A 19,353-nucleotide genomic window follows, 5' to 3' on the forward strand; every position below is an offset into this window, starting at 1 on the left:
CAAAACTTAGGCTTAATAAATTTGTGTGAAATCTAAATCACTATAATGTTAAAGAGTGTTAAGAAATGATATAATTATTTTCAACGTATAACACATGGAGAAAATAATGCAATATACCCCTTATCCAGATTAAGCAGTTATCAAGTTAACTGTATTTTCTCTTTAAATTGCCATCTTAAATATTACTAGTGGCCTGAAATTTGTTCCAATTTTAGAAAACATTAGAAAATACTTGGAAAAAAAAGTGTGCTCTGGCTGTCAGCCACAGCATCTCATCTTCTCTGTGACACATCAGGGGGCTCTCCAATTAGCCCACCACAAACACCTGGGATCTAATTCTGGGAAAGACCAGAGGGCGCCCTCCTTCACACCTCACTGAGTAAAAAAGCCTGTGGTTGGTTTTGTCAGTAATGTGACAAACATAGGTCACATTTTTTACTATTCTGGGATGCCAGAGAAACCCAACCACATCAGAGCAAAGGCGATTCTGCAAGGCGAGCGTGTACCTTCATTAAAAACACTGAATGACTATAGAGCCCACATGAATGAGTAAACTTTTCAAAGAAGAACCATCCAGGGCCCACGGGGTGATTTTTTTCCATTGGGGTCTATATTCCATTCCATTTGTGCTAGGGGTTCTGAGGAGAACACACACGTGGAGATTAAGCGTCTTCCTCCAGGCTGATGGCCCTCCAAGCTAGCGCTCCAGCCCAGACTTCTCTCCCCTGCTCTAGACTGGCAATCCCAATTGACTTCTAGCACCTTCACCTGGAAGCCCCATGGGTATGTCAAATGTCAAACTTGAGTGTCCTAACCTGAACTAGTACTCCCACTTCCTCTCCAAACAGAGTCTTCTAAAGCCCAGTGTTCTCAAATTTAACATTCACAAAGTGACCCTGAAAGTACCTGACTTTTTTTTTTATTGAGGCAAAGCTCACATAACATAAAATTAACCATTAACCACTTTAAAGTGCATAATTCAATGGCATTGAGTACATGCACAATGGCGTGCAACCAGCACTTCTATCTAGTCCCAAGACAAATGCTTCTCCTCAAAAGGAAAACTCATACCCATTAAGTAATCTCTCCTCATTTCCCCCTCTCCCCAGCCCTCGAAAACACTATTAACTTTCTATCTTTATGGATTTGCCTATTCTGGAGGTTTAATGTAAATGGAATCATGGCATATGTGACATTTTATGTATGACTTCTTTAACTCAGTAGAAGGTTTTCAAGGTTCTTCCATGTTGTAGCATTCGTACTTCCTTCCTTTTTATGGCTGAATAATATTGCATTGCATGGATATACCACTGTTTGTTTATCCATCCTTCAGTTGATAAAAATTTAGGTTGTTTCTACTTTTTGGCTGTTGTGTACAGTGCTGCTATGAAATGTTCACTTACAAGTATTTGTTTGAATGCTTGTTTTTAATTTTGGGGGTATATACCCAGGAGTGGAATTGTTGGGTCATATGATAATATTTTGTTTAATTTGTTGAGCAACTGCCAAATGTTTTTCTGCAGTGACTGCACTGCATTTTGCATTGACATTGTACATTTTACATTCTCACAGCAATGTATGAGGGTTCTAATCTTTTCTCATCCTTGCCAACACTTATTTCCCTTCCTTCCTCCCTCCCTCCCTTTCTTTTCTTTTTATTAAATTCTAGCCATCCTACTGGATGTAAAGTGGTATCTCCTTATGGTTTTGATTTGCATGTCCTTAATCCATAACTAATCATGGTCAAACTTCTTTTTGAGTGCTTGTTGCCATTTCTAGATCTTCTTTGGAATGATGCTTTTCAGTTTCTTTGCTTATCCTATATCAGTGATGGCGAACCTATGACACGCGAACTCATTTTTTTTGTTGATTTTTCTTTGTTAAATGGCATTTAAATACATAAAATAAATATCAAAAATATAAGTCTTTGTTTTACTATGGTTGCAAATATCAAAAAATTTCTATATGTGACACAGCACTAGAGTTAAGTTAGGGTTTTTCAAAATGCTGACACGCTGAGCTCAAAAGGTTCGCCATCACTGTCCTATATAGTAAAAGCATAGTATGCAAATTGTTCCCTCTACTGGAGTTCTTCCAGGAGTTTGACCAGGCGGTGGGCCGGCCAGGGGAAGGGAAGGAGGCCCTGGCTCTGGCAGGCGGCCAGGGGAAGGGAGGGAGTACCCGGCCAGCAGCTGGCAGCTGCTAGGGACCCAACCAGTGCATGAATTTCATGCACTGGGCCTCTAGTTTTTCATAATGACCTTGACTTTTTATTGAGACCTATATTGGATCTCAGGCCACAAGCCTGGTGTGTGTGACAGTCACTTAGCTGAGTTCCCAGCAGTTGCAGCAGAGGGGCTTTAGCTACCATACTTGCTTGCTCATACTTTTCTTGAGTTGGGAGTTATAAAGAAAACTAATCAAGGTTCCAGTGAATCCCTTGTGTTGGTTAAGAGCATTCTAATCAACACATTAACCATCCAAGTGAAAATGTGCAGTAATCCTTGACTCCCCTCCCCCTATAACTGCCCATGTCTACTCAGGTGTTGTGTGATATTAAAAAGAGCCAAATATAGCTTACTTTAGAAACAATATTAAAGTTTATGGTAATATACTAGCATTCATCTTGGATTAATTTCATGTTAATATCTGTATTTTTTCTTTATTCCTAATTCTTTATTTAAAATTTTATTATGTGGTATAAAATGTTGCAACCTGCCTCAAACTGCTGTGTTAAAAATCCAAGATAAAAGTAAAAACTAATTCTTAGAGAGTTTAACTCCTATATAATTCTGTAAAAACAAAACAACTTTTATTGTTTTGCTAACTATTCATGAATACTTAAATGTTTATTTTGGAAATTTAGAAATTGCACACAACAAGCAAACAAGAGTGAAGTAAAAATCTGTAAACTCATCCCAAACTACTGTTAATATGTTGGTGTGTATCCTTTCAGCCCATTCTATCTATATATCTATCTATTTATCTATCTACTTTTCTTTCTACCTACACTATTTTTAAAAAAAGGGTTATATTGTCAATTCTTTTCATGCAATTTTCATTTAACAATATGTTATTCCTATTTTCTCTCAGGATTAACTAGATTTTTATGGCTGTAAGTTTTTAAACTATATGTGCATTAAGTGTTGCTGGAATATCCTGTTAAAATAAACATTTCAGGTCTTGCTCCCAGAGATTCAGATTCAGTCATTTGGACCTGTGTCCAGAAACCTGTATTTTTAATATAAGACCCTGGCTGATTCAAATGCAGGCTGTTCTTTGACAATTTGAGAATCAGCTTTTTATACCAATAATTGTAACTCATCTAATTTTCCATTGTGTAAATAGATATACCATTATTTATTCAATCAACTACTTACTCTGGGACAATTACTAAATTATTTGCACTTTTCACTGTTTTATCAACACATGTGCTATAAACATCCTTATGCCTACAACGTTGCCCTCGTCCATGACTGAAGGTTTCCTGATTCCACCCACACTGGCTGCTTATGTGACAGCAATGGTGTGGATAACTGCTCCTCAAATTGTGGGATGGCGGACTGAGGTGCAGAGGAGAAATGAAAGTGGAAGCAGCTGACTGTGTGAGGAAGTGAGATTTAAATTTCACATAAGAGAGGCTTACAGTCAAAGGGGGTTATATACTTTGGCCTGGCCAGCAAGGTGTCTTACTTCTCTAGGAACTTTCTCTCTTGAACAGGGAAAGCTAAATATAAAGAATTATTGACTTCAACAATGAATTGAAGTGACAAGGGGTTCATTGTTAAGGTGCCTTGGAATTTAGTGGAAATCCGGCTTCTGGGGTGTGTTGGAAAGTCAACCACAGGGGGTCCTTGAGTGGAAGTACTCCCCTAGGAAACTGCTGGGTGGGGTGGGGTGCCAGGGGAGGCTGCTGACCACCTGGCGCTGCAGGAGCCAGAAGCCCACCCACACAGGAACCAGGAAGCGAACGCCTCCTGCTGCATCTCTCCAGTGCCCTCTGCTGACAAAGCGTAAGCCAGTTAGCAAAGGCAACATATTTCAAAGGCCCAGATCAGTTTTCACATTGTTGGCAAGAAAGTAGAATTAGGAACTGAGTCAAATAGATAAGCAGGAACAGAATAGGACTTGGGGTGCTGCTGGCTTTTAGTGAGTGTGGGCCAGAGTTGTGTACCCTATGGTGAGCTGACTAGTCCCACACAGGGAATAACCATCGCTATGGGATGCCAGTAGCACCCCCTATATTAGTAGGGTGCCGGCAAGAAATGGTAGCACACCTAAGTGAGGAAAATGTGAGAAGAGTCCCTTGACACAATAGTGGGCAAAGTGGGGAGGCCACAAGGAAGAGTGCGGCTCCCTGGGGCTCCTTGCAGCCAGAGCTCTTAGCCGCCTCAGGCCTGAAGAGGCAGGAGGCAGTTACTGCAACTGGAAGGAGAGGTGTGTGGGAAGGGCTGCCTGACAGGATCACCGGAGCTGTGACCTTCAGCCCAGAGTGCAGCCAGCCAGGTCCCCCTGAGAAGGGGACCACCTGCTCTCTGAGAGACCAGTCGGGAGCCGAAAACCAGGATTACAGGCTTTATTAGGGGAAAGAGATTTGCCGGGCTGTCTTGCAAGGGGAGAACAGCAACCCGTGCAGAGGTGAGTACTCTTTTTGAGGGGCGGAATGGGAAGCAATGGGGGCTTAGTGTACTCGGCGCACACTGATTAGTGGCTTAATGTATGGTCCATATAGGAAAAGGGCTTAGGGTATTTGGCAGGTGTGGATTGGTGGTTCAATGTATAGTCCATATAAGGTACATGGTTAGTCACTCAGTTATTTCCGGGCTGCAGGTTACCTCATACTCCGCCCACCAGTTGGGGGAAGGGAGGATCTATCACTCTCCATTTCTCTGGCCAGTGCCACACCCCCATCCCCTCCTAACCCTCATGATGAGTGAGCCCAGCTGGAAGCCGGAAGTAGGGAGAACTGTCAGCATCAATACAGCCTGCTGAGGTCCCACTGGATGGGCAGGGGGCTGTGACTAGGCAGAGATGGGGCTGGCTGTGTCCTGAGACTGCTTCTCGGACCCAGGCTTCAGGCCCTGGGCCCACTCGGCCCCCAGAACCTCACAGTTGGGCAGCATCTCCTCCACCAAGATCCGAGTGAGGCCTGGGTTGGACACGGCAGGGAGGTCTGAGCTGTCCAGCCTGCGGAGGTTCAGAGATGGTTCAGGGCTTCTTAGTAGCTGGCACAGCCTCCTGCATCCACAGCCTACAGGTACCACCTGGGATTTCAACAGCTCAGGAGAGGGGTGGCCCCGCTCATTGGACCCCAACACTCTCCTCCCTGGAACAGCCCTGGGCACCCCTGCCTTGTTGGGATTCTAAAGTCATCCCTTTTAATGAAAGCTTCCAAGAGGAGCGTCAGCCTCAGCTCAAAGGAGAAGGGGCATTGCAAGGAGAGAGGAGGACAGGGAGTTCAGCTGTGTCACAGAGAGGTCATGAGCAAAAAACGAAAGCGTTCTTTTCCCTAAAACTTTCTGAGAACGGCACAAGCAGAATTGCTTTGCTTCTGGGATGTCAAAGTCCAGAGCCAAGGAAAGGGGGAAGGGTGTTGTCATCACCGAGACATGTGACGCAGTCCGGTTTGTGGGCTTTAGAACTCCAAAGAAAACACGGGGTGCTTGGGGTCTCCGTGGTCCGTTTGCTCACGGGACATCAAAGAAGGCAATGGCTCAGTGGTGACACAACAGATAGCGCTGTGGTACCTCGATGCGGCTTCAAAGACTGTGTCAGGCTGGGTAGGGAAGCGGAAGTCAGAGTTAGGGAGGACAGTTGGGCCTGCAGGGGTTGGGAAAGGACTCGATTATGAGCACCTGTGAAGCACTTCCTTTTGGGGACTTTCAGGGAATATGTGGCAGGAGGGGAAGGGGAAGGATGTGAGGGAGGCACTTGGGACCTGAAACTCCTATGTTAGAAGCCAAATATAGGAGCAGAGCTGCAGGGCAGGGCCCGACCGCAAGGAGTGCTCACCTGCGTGTGGTGTGTGAGATCATAGCAGTGGGCCGCGTAGAGGGCACCTGCTAAACCACAGATGTTCTCCTCCCCCAGTGACCAGAATCTAGAGGTCATTTCTAAGAAAACTCAGCCTCTTTCCTCATTGTGAGGTGAACAAGGGAAACCAAATGTCCCCCCGCCCCCACCCCATCCCACTGCTGCCCACACTGAGCACACTGAGGGGGGAAACTTGCCCTTGATTCTGAATCAGCTCTGGTGGAGCGCACTCTGCACTCTGCGTGCCACTGCGTGCCAGATCAGAGCGCAGATGCAGGCGGGAGGGGCACCTGGGGCAGAGGCAGCTGCAGAGGAGGGTGCCCCTGTGGTATAAATAATGCAAAAGGAGCTTATGAGTGACTGGGGTGGGAGGAGGGGGCAAATGCAGTGAGTAAAGCAAACAGCCTCTTGGTGTCTGGGTTGGTCCCAGAAAAACCTCAGATGGCCCCGACCTGGATGTAATAGCTTCCAGTTTCACATTCCACACAGCTCCGCACAGAGCAGCAACGTTTTTCAGCCAGATCAAGATTGCCCCGCCCTGCTTAGATCAGTTTGGGAGAACTGCCATCTTTAAAATGTTGAATGTTCCAAGCTGTAACATTTAGCGGTATTTAGGATTCAAGTAAGAGAAACCTGATTTCTGGGAGTGCAGACAAGGGCTTATGTTTCCCATCCGACAAGCAGCGTGCAGGTGAGCAGTCCAGGGCTGCTGCCGTGAGTGCACAGTGTGACTCCTACGTGCCTTGGACATCTATGTGTGCATGCTGATTTTTCATCCTCATGTCACATGATAGCTGCAGCTACTCCAGGCATGACGTCTGATAACAGAGAAAAGAAAGAAGAAGCCACCTTAGCTCCCTTTCCTGGGAAATGGAAGGCTCAACAAGATGGTCTCTGAGGTCCCTTCTAGCCCTGAATTTCCGGAAGTTTGCCATTCCCCATAATTGGCACCTCTTGGTTTCCTTAATTTTTGCTTGCTTTTGTTTTTCCCCTTTTTCTTGTATTTGTCTTATTTACTTTTTCTTTTTATGGGCTCCCTGTGGAAAAACCCTGTCTGGCCCTATTACGTCCTGACCACAATGGTCCCATGCTGGTGATCTGAGGGCAGCCCTCCTTGGTTCAGAATCTCAGGAGCCCCGATTTGTGGATCAGGGGAGGGAAGAAAGGCAAGGGACCCGGGAACTCTCCAAACCGCCACCTTTTTAGTTCCGGCATGTACTGACTGTCTGCATGGCGCCCTCTCGTGTCCAGACTGAGTTTTGCTGTCTAGTCCAGGCAGTCCAGAGCATTCTCCTTTTTTCTTTTCCCCACATGAGAGAGCAGTTCCGAACAAATAAAACAATTAGTAGGAGACATTTTTTAAACTTTAAAGTAACAATAGTTGTACTGAGGTTCAAGAGAACTGTACATTCTTAAACCAGATTTTCTAATTTATTGAAAGAAGATCAATTAGAATATGGGAAGAGAGTTTTAGTTACCAAAATATTACCAAATGCATGATATAGCAACTGAGAGGGAGCATCTAGTCATTTATTCCTGGTGCTCACACAACCCTTGAAAGAGCCCCCACATGTATGCAAGTGTTTTTTCTCATTTCAGCCAGAAATATCTGGAGATAGCTCTTCTAGTCCTGACTTTTCTTGATGCTCCAACTGGCCTGCCAAACTCTCCGGATATGTCCAGGGAACATAACACATGTAACTATGTGAAATAGAACTTAAGATTCATCTGCTTCCTCCCAAACCTCTTCTTTCCTCCATTATTCCCTCTTTGGCACCACCAGCCTCTTTCTTGTACAGACCTAAAGCCTAGGAAGGATTTGCCCCCTCTCTTTTTTGACCCCTCTCTTTCCCACATCTTATTTCCAATTCACTGCAAATTCCTGTTAGGTCCACCTTCAAAATATGTCCCAAATATAACCACCTCTTGTCATGGACATGGCTACTAACTCAGTCTGAGCAGTCACTATCTCTCTGCTGATGACAGCAGTAACTTCTTAAGTGGTATGCTTCCTTCTTCTACTCTTGTACCTGCTGCTGCGCCCCCTCCCCCCTTTACTGCCACTGCATCATCTTCTCAAACCACTAGAGCTATCTTGTAAAAATCCAACTCAGAAGTTATAATGTCTTTGTTCCAAACTCTCCAATGACTTCTCAACTCATTAAGAATTAAACTCAAAAGTCCTACCCCTGGCATACTCGTTGACCTTATCCTGCTGTGTTCTCCCCATCTCTCAGTCCTCTTTAGCTATACTGGCTTCCTTGCCATTCCTTGAGCCTTAGCCCCTGCTCTTTGCTCTTTCTAGAATGGTCTATGTTTAGATCTTTGTTCCTTCTTTTACTTACTTACTTCAAGATTTTATTTAAAATATCATCTCTGAAAGCAGGGGTGGGGACTGTCTGGCCTTCGGGCCTATAAGGCCCTCGAAATCATTTGGTCTGTCCCTGACAAGGCATTAGGGGTGATTAATTAAATGTCTGACCAAATATAGCAGGCTAATTTTTAAGTTGATAATTTTGTCTAGCCTGCAAATTATTTTATAAATATCTAAATAGCCCTTGGCAGTAAAAAGGTTCCCCACCCCAGTCCTAAAGGGAGGTCAAATATAGCCACCTCCACATTCTCTATCACCTTACTCTGATTTATTTGTATTTTTAATTGAATTCATTGGAATTACAATGGTTAATACAACTAAACAGGTTTCAAGTGTACAACTCAATAATATATAATCTGTATAATGGATTGTGTGTTCACCACCTCAAGTCTAGTCACCTTCCATCACCATTTACCCCCCATTTACCCTCTTCTACCACCCTGCTCACTTTTCCTCCTGGTAATCATACTGCTATCTGTGTCTGTGCTTTTTTCCCCTTTCTTTTTTCCTAGTCCCTTCACCTATTTCACCCAGCCCACCAACGCCCTCTCCTCTGACAGCTGGCAGTCTGTTCTCTGTATCTGTGAGTCTTTCTATTTTGTGCATTTATTTGTTCATTAGATTCCACATATAAGTGAGATCACCTGGCTTTTGTCATTCTCTGACTGGCTTATTTCACTTAATATCATAACCTATAGGTTCATCCATGATGTCCTGAAAGGTAAGATTTCCTTTCATTTATGGTGAGTAGTATTCCATTGTGTAAATGTACCACAGCTTTTTTATCCACTCATCTACTGATGGGCACTTGAGCTGCATCCAAATCTTGGCTATTGTAAATGATGATGCAATGAACATAGGCGTGCACATCTTATTTTGAATTGGTATTTCAGGTTTCTTTGGCTATATTCTCTGAAGTAAAATTGCTGAGTCATAAGGCAGCTTCATTTTAAAATGTTTGAGGAAACTCCATACTGTTTTCCACAGTGACTGCACCAAACTGCATCCCCCTCAACAGTGGATGAGGGTCCCCTTTTCCCTACATTCTCACCAACACTTGCCATTTTTGACTTATTGATGATAGCCATTTTGAGAGGTGTGAAGTGATACCTCATTGTAGTTTTAATTTTCATTTCTCTGATGATTAGTGACATTGAACATCTTTCCATATGTCTATTGGCCATCTGTATGTCATCTTTGGAAAAGTATCTCTTCAGATCCTTTGCCCACTTTTTAATTGGGTTGTTTTGTGTGTGTGTTGAATTGTTGGAGTTATTTATACATTTTTTATATTAACCTCTTATCAGATGTGTCATTGGCAAATATGTTCTTCCATTCAGTGTGTTGTCTTCATTTTTTGATGGTTTTGTTTGCTGTGCAAAATCTTGTTAGTTTGATATAGTCCCATTGGTTTATTTTTTCTTTTGTTTCCCCTGTCTGAGGAGATACATCAGAAAAAATATTGCTGACAGAAATGTCAGAGATTATGCTGCCTATGCTCTTTTCTAGGGTTTATATGGTTTTGAGTTTTACATTTTAAGTCTTTAATCCATTTTGAGTTTATTCTTGTGTATGATGTAAGGAGATGGTCTAGTTTCATTATTTTTGTTCAATTTTTCCACCACTGTCTTTATCCCAGTGTATGATCTTGCCTCTTTTGTTAAATATTAATTGACCACAAAAGCATGGGTTTATTTCTGGGCTCTCAATTGTATTTCATGATCTATATGTTTGTTTTTATCCCAGTATCATGGTTGTTTTTTTTAAAAAAAGATTATTCATTGATTTTTCTTGAGAATAATGATAATAATAATAAGAAGAAGAAGAAGAAGAAGAAGAAAGAGAGAAAGAGAGAGGGAGAGAGAGAGAGAGAGAGAGAGAGAGAGAGAGAGAGAGAGAGACCCATCAAATATCCATTGGCTACCTCCTGCATGCCCCCTAACTGGGATCAAGCCCCCAATGTGGGCATATGCCCTGACCTGGAATCGAACCAGGAACCTTTCAGTACACAGAATGATGACAAACCAGCTGAGCCACACCAGCCAGGGACAGTACCATGTTTTTTTTTTTATCACTATGGCCTTGTAGAATAGTTTAATATCAGGTAGCATAATACCTTCAACTTTGTTCTTTCTCAAGTTTTCTGAGGCTATTTAGTGTTCCATATAAGTTTTTGGAATATTTGTTCTAGTTTTATGAAATACACCATTGGCATTTTGATAGGATTACATTGAATCTATAGATTGCTTTGGGTAGTATGGACATTTTAATAGTGTTTATTCTTCTTATCCATGAGCACAGTACATGCTTCCACTTATCTGTATCTTCCTCAGTTTCTTTCTTCAGTATCTTACAATTTTTTTGAGTACAGGTTGTTTACCTCCTTGGTCAAATTTATTTTTAGATACCTTTGTTATATTTTTGCAGTAGTAAATGGGATTGTTTTTTAAATTTCTCTTTCTGATAGTTCATTATTGGTGTACAAAATGCCACTGATTTCTGATATTAACTTTGTATCCTACTGCTTTACTGAATTCATTTATCAGTTCTACCAGCGTTTTGGTGGAGTCTTTAGGCTTTTCTATATAGAGTATCATGTCATCTTCAAATAATGACAATTTTACTTATTCCTTTCCAATTTGGATGCCTTTTATTTCTTTTTTTGTTTGATGCTATAGCTAGACTCCCAGTACTTTATTAAATAAGACTAGTGAAAGTGGACATCCCTGCCTTGTTCCCGATCTTAAGGGGGATGCTTACAGTTTTAGCCCATTGAGTAAAATGTTAGCTGTGGGTTTGTCCTATATGGACTTTATTATGTTGAGGTATGTTCCCTCTGTTCCCACTTTCCTGAGAGTTTTTATCATAAATGGATGATGGATTTTATCAAATGCTTTTGATGCATCTATTAATACAATCATGTGATTTTTGTCCTTCATTTTGTTTATGTGTTGTATCACATTTATTGATTTCTGAATATTGTACCAACCTGGTATCACCAGAATAAATCCCGCTTGGTCATGATGTATGATCTTTTTAATGCATTGCTGGATTCTGTTTGCTAATATTTTGTTGAGGAATTTAGCATGCATGCTCATCATGGATATTGGCCTATAATTTTCTTACTTTATGTCTTTATCTGATTTTGGAATTAGGATAATGTTGACCATAAAATCTGCTTGGGAGTCTTCTCTCCTCTTGAATTTTTGGAATAGTTTGAGAAGGATAGGTGTTAATTCTTCTTTGAATGTTTGATACTGTGATATAATAAGAAATATATCTTCATTACTGATTCTTAGCACAGGGCTTCTAAAACCCTTGAAACTTCCTGAGTGATAGGAGCATCTTTTGTTATTCTCAAGCCCATTTCAATCATACCTGAGTTTATATTAATGAGGTGACTGTGGCTGAAAGCCTCAAGATAGCTTCAGGATAGGGACTGGTTGCCAAGGTTAACCAACCATGTGAGTAGAGGCTGGGAACTTTCAGTCCCAAGTCTTGACTTCTAGAGAGGGGAGGAGAGATTGAGCTAATCATTAATGGCCAGTGATTTAATCAACCATGCCTACTTAGTGGAACCTCCATAATAACCTCAACTGAAAGTATTTAGAGAGCTTCCAAGTTGGCAAATGCATCCTCATGCCAGGAGAGTGGTGCAACCCAAATTCCATGGAGACAAAAGCTCCTGAATTCAGAGACCCTCCAAGACCTCACTTTTCTACCTCTTCATCTGGCTATTCATTTGTATCCTTTATGTTATCATCCTATATAATAAAGAGGTAATATGCAAAATGACCGTCACACCCTCACACAAGATGGCTGCCCCCATGTAGGCACAAGATGGCCACCCGCATGTGGTCACAAGATGGCTGCCACAAGATGGCCAGCAGGGGAGGGCAGTTGGGGGGGGGCAGGCCTGCAGAAGAGGGCAGTTAAGGGCAACCAGGCTGGCAGAGGAAGGAAGTTAGGGGTGACCAGGCTGGCAGGGGAGGGCATTTGGGGGTGACCGGGCCTGCAGGGGAGGGCAGTTAGAAGCAACCAGGCCGGCAGGGGAGGGCAGTTGGGGGTTATCAGGCCAGCAGGGGAGCAGTTAGGCATTGATCTGACTGGCAGGGGAGTGGTTAGAGGGTGATCAGGTTGTCAGGCAGAAGCAGTTAGGGGCAATCAGGCAGGCAGGCAGGTGAGCGGTTGGGAGCCAGCAGTCCTGGATTGTGAGAGGGATGTCCAACTGCCAGTTTAGATTCCTGTGGGATCGGGCTTAAACCGGCAGTTGGACATCCTCTGAGGGGTCTCAGTTGGACATCCCCCAAGGGGTCCCAGATTGGAGATGGTTCAGGCTGGGATGAGGGACACCCTCTCCTCCCCCAACCCCCCTGAATGCACGAATTTTGTGCACCGGGCCTCTAGTTTATAATAAACTGGTAATGGTAGGTAAAGTGTTTCCTTGGGTCCTGTGAGCTTTTATAACAAATTATTAAACCTGCAGAAGAGTGATGGAAACCCCTGTTCTGCAGCTAAATCAGGACAGAAGTGTGAGTAAATGAAGACCCACTACTTGCAATTGGAATCTGAAGTAGGGAGCAGTCTTCTGAGATTGAACTCTTAATTGGGGAGGTCTCACTAGCTCTGTTTAGTTAGTGTCAGAATGAATTAAATTGTAGGACCCCTATCTAATTTCCAGAGATAATTGGAGAATTGTTGGGAGTGGAAAACTCACACATTTGATGTCAGAAGTGTTTTGAGGAGAGGAAGAGTTTTCCTTTACCAAGTCAAATAAAAATGAATGAGAGGCAGATTTGGAACACTTCATTTATTTCAATGAAACACTGACAGAGTTCCTGTTGTGTTTTTGACACTGTGCTACATTGAGGACAAGGTCTTATCCTATCTCTCTACTCATCCTCTCTGTCTTTGTGGCTATAGGGTCTGCTCCGCTGGCAGGAATGGGCAGGGCTATGTGTAGGCCTGGACAGTCCCACAGCTCTGCAGAAGGGCCAGTGTTGTGACAGTGTGAACTGCTTTCCGCAGCCTCTGTGACTGTTGACGCCCAGGGACCCTGCCTGCAGTGGACCTTGACCTCCTCCCTGCTGGTCCCAGAGGAAACGTGGAATTGCCTTCCCATACTGTTAGCCCTCTGTCTCCCCATTCTCCTTTTAAATATTATGAAGCTGGAAAGGCCCACATGGGCCATCCTCTGCATTTTTATTCATCCTGAGAAGGTATGGGAACCACACTGATTTCCCAAGACTTCTATAAACTACACATAAACTGGAAGGGCATCTGGAAGTAAGGAAGGGTTCAGGCTGACCTGTACCATCTTGACAGCAAAGAATGATTGGTATCAGCGGTCATGGTCAGAGATGATTAAATGAGTATGAAACTTTCCTCCCCTGAACTTCTATCCCTCTGAGTCACAGTGCAGAGAGGGTGCCTCAGAAGAGGAGAGGGAAATAAAGAAGCCACATCATCACCTCTTCCTTTTAGCCTTTTCCCAAGTTCTCCTTAAATTTTTAGGCTCTCTACTTAGTCATTTCCCTTGTATAATTTTTTGTTTTAGAAACAGATGGAAAAGTTCTGTTTTTTTCTCTTTAACTAGCATTTTGCTTATCTTATAGTTTATTGAACCTAGGAAATGTATGGCCTACAAATAAATATAAGTATTATTATTACACGTAGCTCTATTCAGAGCATTAGTTGAAAGGGATAAGTGACATTTTTCTTTATTTGCTTAGGAATGTGTTGCAGTCACAATAGCTCTCCTCCTGCCTTGGATTAATGGTATAATTATTCACACTGGGCAACAGAAATGGAATGAGTTTGAACTTGGCATGAATTAATACACTAAAATATGCCTCCTGTTCTCTCTCATTGCCTAATTAATTCTGAATTATGAAATTCCCTTTGAGCTGCCCAAAAAGCATGATCACTGGATTCCGGAGCAGTTATTCTTTCTTTGCAATAAAAGTCAAGTAATTTGATAGTTATGGGTGCTTTACAAAGAGAATACTCATTTGAGCTTCCTGGGAAGAACAGCACAGACATCATAAAGGAACTTTTTAGAGGTTTTATAGTGAAAAACCTGTACATGATGCATGTGCAAGGGCCCCAAGCAGACTGAACTTGACATAAATTAGCTTTACTGTGAGGGAGATGGAGGCCTTAGGAGCACTCCCTGAGTCTTTAACCTGGTTCTGTGCCTCGATGTCTGAAATTTCCACTCTGAATCCCATGTCTTTGTGTCACTGGACAGGGTCTGGGCCCAGAGTGGGTCTGCCTTGAGCCACCCAGTAGTGTGTGATTTCTTGATTTAGTGCAGGAAAGATTTCACAACACAAGTCCAGATGATTTTGAGAGTATGCTTATTAAAACTGGGGACAGTGAAACAAAGGAAGGTCTTAGAGTAGAAGAAGCAACAGGAGAGAGCCTAGGCAGTACTCTGCTTTGGCTCCTTAGAAATATTATAGGAAAGAAATGAGCCAAGGTGGGGCTGCTGTTAGCTCAGAGAAAAAGGGGACCTTGGAGACAGGTTCAGGAGTTAAGCCCAGGATGAGCCGTCACTTCCTGCTTCTCCCCTGGTTGCAAGTCTCATGGGGACCCTTAGAATTTAGGAGAAAGAAAGTAAAAAGTTCATGCCTGAGAGAAGGCATGGGAGTGCTCCAGAGAGAGAGGCTGGCCCAGGCTGGCATCCTTTGTCTTGAGTGTTTTTATCACTCTTCTGTGGGTAGGAATCCTAGGGGAGGTCTTCCGGGAGGGTCTGAACAGAATATTCATTAGTTTTCCAGGTGTGTCCTTCAATATGTTGAATCATCAAAATGAGCATATAGGGGAGCTTGGGATCATTCTCTGGTCAGCTTTATTGCTTCACTTTAATCTTGGATCTATCAGGCTCCAATCAGGTTTTTGTTTTTTATTCCCCTGACTTCATCCTCAGGTTTGGCTGGCCCAAATGGCATCAATTGGGTCTCTGTTCTCTTATCTCCCTGATGATTTAAGCTATGTAATTTCTGGTTAGGGAGGAGAAGTATAAACCATTTGTTCTCAAGTGTCCTTGGTTAGGAAAGATAAGGTCTTGTGATTCACAAACTGGCTATAAATTGGTCAAATTGTTTGGCCATGTTTAATTGTCTTGTCTCAGTTTGCCCATTCCACTTGCCCAGGAACTTTCCTAGCTTCTTCCTATGCTTCCTCAGTTGGGTTAGGACAGGGGTGGGCAAACTTTTTGACTCGAGGGCCACAATGGGTTCTTAAACTGGACCAGAGGGCCGGAAAAAAAGCATGGATGGAGTGTTTGTGTGAACTAATATAAATTCAAAGTAAACATCATTACATAAAAGGGTACGGTCTTTTTTTTTTTTTTTTTTTTTTTTTTTTTTTTTTAGTTTTATTCATTTCAAACGGCCGGATCCGGCCCGCGGGCCGTAGTTTGCCCACGGCTGGGTTAGGACATTGTCTTCAAAGATTTCTAGTTAAATCTGATTGAGTTGCTTGTGGAGAACAGCATAATCAACCATCAATAGAGGAACTTACCATTTCATGAGCAATTATACCCACCCCCTTGCTAGATGTCCCTTTAAGGGAGGAAGTCACTAATGTGAATCATTATAAGTAAGAAATAGGTAAGAGGTGGGGGGTTGTAACATCAAATGCAGCCCCTTCTTCCCTTGCTCTCTCTGACACTCCATGGGGATATGTAAGTAGATTCCAGACCTACACTCTCTTCAATTGGATTTCTTCTTGCAGTTTCCTAAAGAGGTTAAAAATAACAAGAACTGGATTTAGAACTTGGAGGAGAAGCCTGAGGACTTTGAACTAGAGTACTGAGCACTTGAATGACCATTAGTAGAGAGGCTTTTTTAAAAAAAATATATTTTATTGATTTTTTACAGACAGGAAGGGAGAGAGATAGAGAGTTAGAAACATCGATGGGAGAGAAACATCTATCAGCTGCCTCCTGCACATCTCCTACTGGGGATGTGCCCGCACCCCAGGTACATGCCCTTGACCAGAATCGAACCTGGGACCTTTCAGTCCGCAGGCCGACGCTCTATCCACTGAGCCAAACCGGTTTTGGCAGAGAGGCTTTTTAATTGTTATTCATTGTTTGTGGTTCCCTTAGGATTCTCAGGAAATTGCAGGAAAAGAATAATTGACATTGCAGGATTCTAATACTTTCTTTGGATTCCTGGTAAAGGCATAATTAAATACCATCAATAGAAAAACTGTAATATAAAATCTGACAATACTCATCACTTATTTGAGCATTAATTTGTTTATCATATTATCTTAAAATAATGACCTTCTACTGGATTTATCCTACCAACATATAAGCAAGCATTCTGTCATCACTCATCTAAAAAACAAATTAAACAAAATTTCCCAAACCTCTCAACTCACTTCAATGACCTCTTCATGTCTCTGCTTCCCTTTATAAAAAATTTGTTTAAAATGTCATCTGTATTTTTTGCATGCACTTTCTCACCTTTTCAAACTAATTCACTGAGATTATCTTTGTCATTCTTTTTCTTTCTCTATTCTTATGCCCTAAGTGATCTCATTGAGTCCTATGACCTTAAATACAATACCTATTCACCAATATCTCCTGTATTATTAACTTTTGATGTAGTAGCAAATAACTGCAATATCTCAATTCCTTACATTAAATATGTCTTTGTTATTAATGTTACATGAAAGCTGTGAATCACCTCTGGTTCTTCTTAACTTGGCTGGATTCAGTGTGACTTCTCATTCTAATCTAGACCGAGCAGTGTTTTTCTGGGATTATGTTGTTCTTATGGTGGAGGGCAGAGCATGAAAATTTAACACAAACCGTGAGATCACATTTAAAGCTTTTGCTCAGACATGTACATACAGACATTCTTGCCAGCAGGGAGGAAGACCTGGCTTGAAAGGGAAAACTTGAGAGATGTAAAACATATAAGAGGCTTCTGGTCAAGATGGCAGAGGAAGTAAACACTATACTCACTCCTCTCAAAGCCATTTCAAAATTACAGCTAAACCAGCGAACAGCCATCACTGAGAACTGCCTAATTCTAGATGAACAGAGGCCCTATAACTAAGGATATGCAGATGATGCCACGTTGAGAGTGGTAGGAGGTATGCAGTTGTAGAACAGGCTGGTCTCATATCCATGTATGGCAGTTACAAATTGGGTGGGATATCTTAGTTTTAGAAGTCCCCCCTGAGAAGTGAGGAGTCCTAGCACCACACCAGACTCTCAAGCCCAGGTTTCCAGTGTTGAGAAGTCCCCAGTGGAGATTGTGGCTGAGTGAGATGGGAGGCTTCAGGAGTCCCAGGTATTCTTCTTAAAGGGCCCCTACAAACTTACTTGCTGGAAGACTCAATCAGTCTGAGCTCCAGCACCAGAGCAGTAGCGCAAAAGGTGCCAGGGACATATAGGGAGAAACTGAATTATCTGGCTTCAGGGTGAGGGCTAGAGGGGAGCTTTCTCCCAGACAGAAGTGCTGGCAGAAGCCATTGTTACTTTGCTGAGCCCTCCTCGTGCTGGTGCAGGCTAGGGCCATATCTGAGCCTCCATCATCCTGGCTAACACTGTTTGCCCCCCTCTGGTGATTCCCTGAGACCTTGCCCCACCCAACTTGTGGGCCTATTGTAGCTGCTTCAAGGGGCTTTTCCATACAAACAGTGTGTCTTGGCTCATGCTGTGAACTTTCCTAAAATCTGTAGATCACTTTGTAGCTCATACTGGATGGTCTCAGGCAGGGCATAGGCAATAGCTGACCTTGGCCTGCACTGTCTAAGAGGCCCCAGAACCAACACACCTGGTGGCCATTTTCAGACCACACAAGAGTACCATTCAACCACCTCCACAAACATACTCAAAGGGCCATCTCAGCATCTGGGCCTTGCTAAAGCAAATCCTGCTATGCAGGGTAAGGCCCTGCACAACAGCTCCTCCACTGAAGTCTGAAGTCATGACCAGTCCTTTCAACCAATCAGCCAGAGAGTAAATCCCCCTAGAGGTCAAGACTAAACTACAACAGGAGGGCACACTCAACCCATACAAGGAACACACCTGGAGCACCCAGTTTAGGTAATCAAGGAGATTGTGCCACTGAGCCCCAGAGGACACTTCCTGCCTAAGGCCACTCTACCAAGGCTGGAAGATATAACAGCTTTACCTAATACATAGAAATAACCACAGGGAAGCAGCAAAAATGGGGAGATAAAGAAATATGTCCCAAATGAGTAAACAGGAGAAATCTCTGAAAAAGAACTAAATGAGATGGAGATAAGCAATCTACCTGATACAGAGTTCAAAACAGTGGTTATAAGGATGCTTAAGGAACTTAATAAGAACTTCAACAGCATAAAAAGGAATATAGAAACTATAAAAAAGAACCAGTCAACAATGAGGATACAATAACTGAAGAACACCTTAGAAGGACTCAACACTAGATTAGACGAAGCAGAGAATCAAATCAGTAATTTGGAAGATAAGGTAGCAGGAAAAAACCACAATCAGAACAGAAAAAAAAAATCATATATTTTTTTAAAGAGAATAGTTTAAGAGACCTCTGGGACAACATTAATTATAATAACATTTGTATCATAGGGGTACGAGAAGGAAAAGACAGAGAACAAGGAATTGAAAACCTATTTGAAGAAATAATGACTGAAAACTTCCCTAACCTGGCAAAAGAAATATACACACAAACCCAAGAAGCTCAGAGTCCCAAACAAAATACATCCAAAGAGGGCCACACTAAGGCACATCGTATTTAAAATAGCAAAGGTTGCCCAGCTGGTGTGGCTTAGTGGTTAAGTGTCAACCTATGAACCAGGGGGTCACAGTTCGATTCCCAGTTAGGGCACATGCCCAGGTTGTGGGCTCAATTCCCAGTGTGGGGTGTGCAGGAGGCAGCAAATCAATGATTCTCTCTCATCATTGATATTTCTATCTCTAT

This window comes from Myotis nattereri (assembly GCF_964212035.1).
Source record: "Myotis nattereri genome assembly, chromosome: 1".
Lineage (NCBI taxonomy): Eukaryota > Metazoa > Chordata > Mammalia > Chiroptera > Vespertilionidae > Myotis > Myotis nattereri.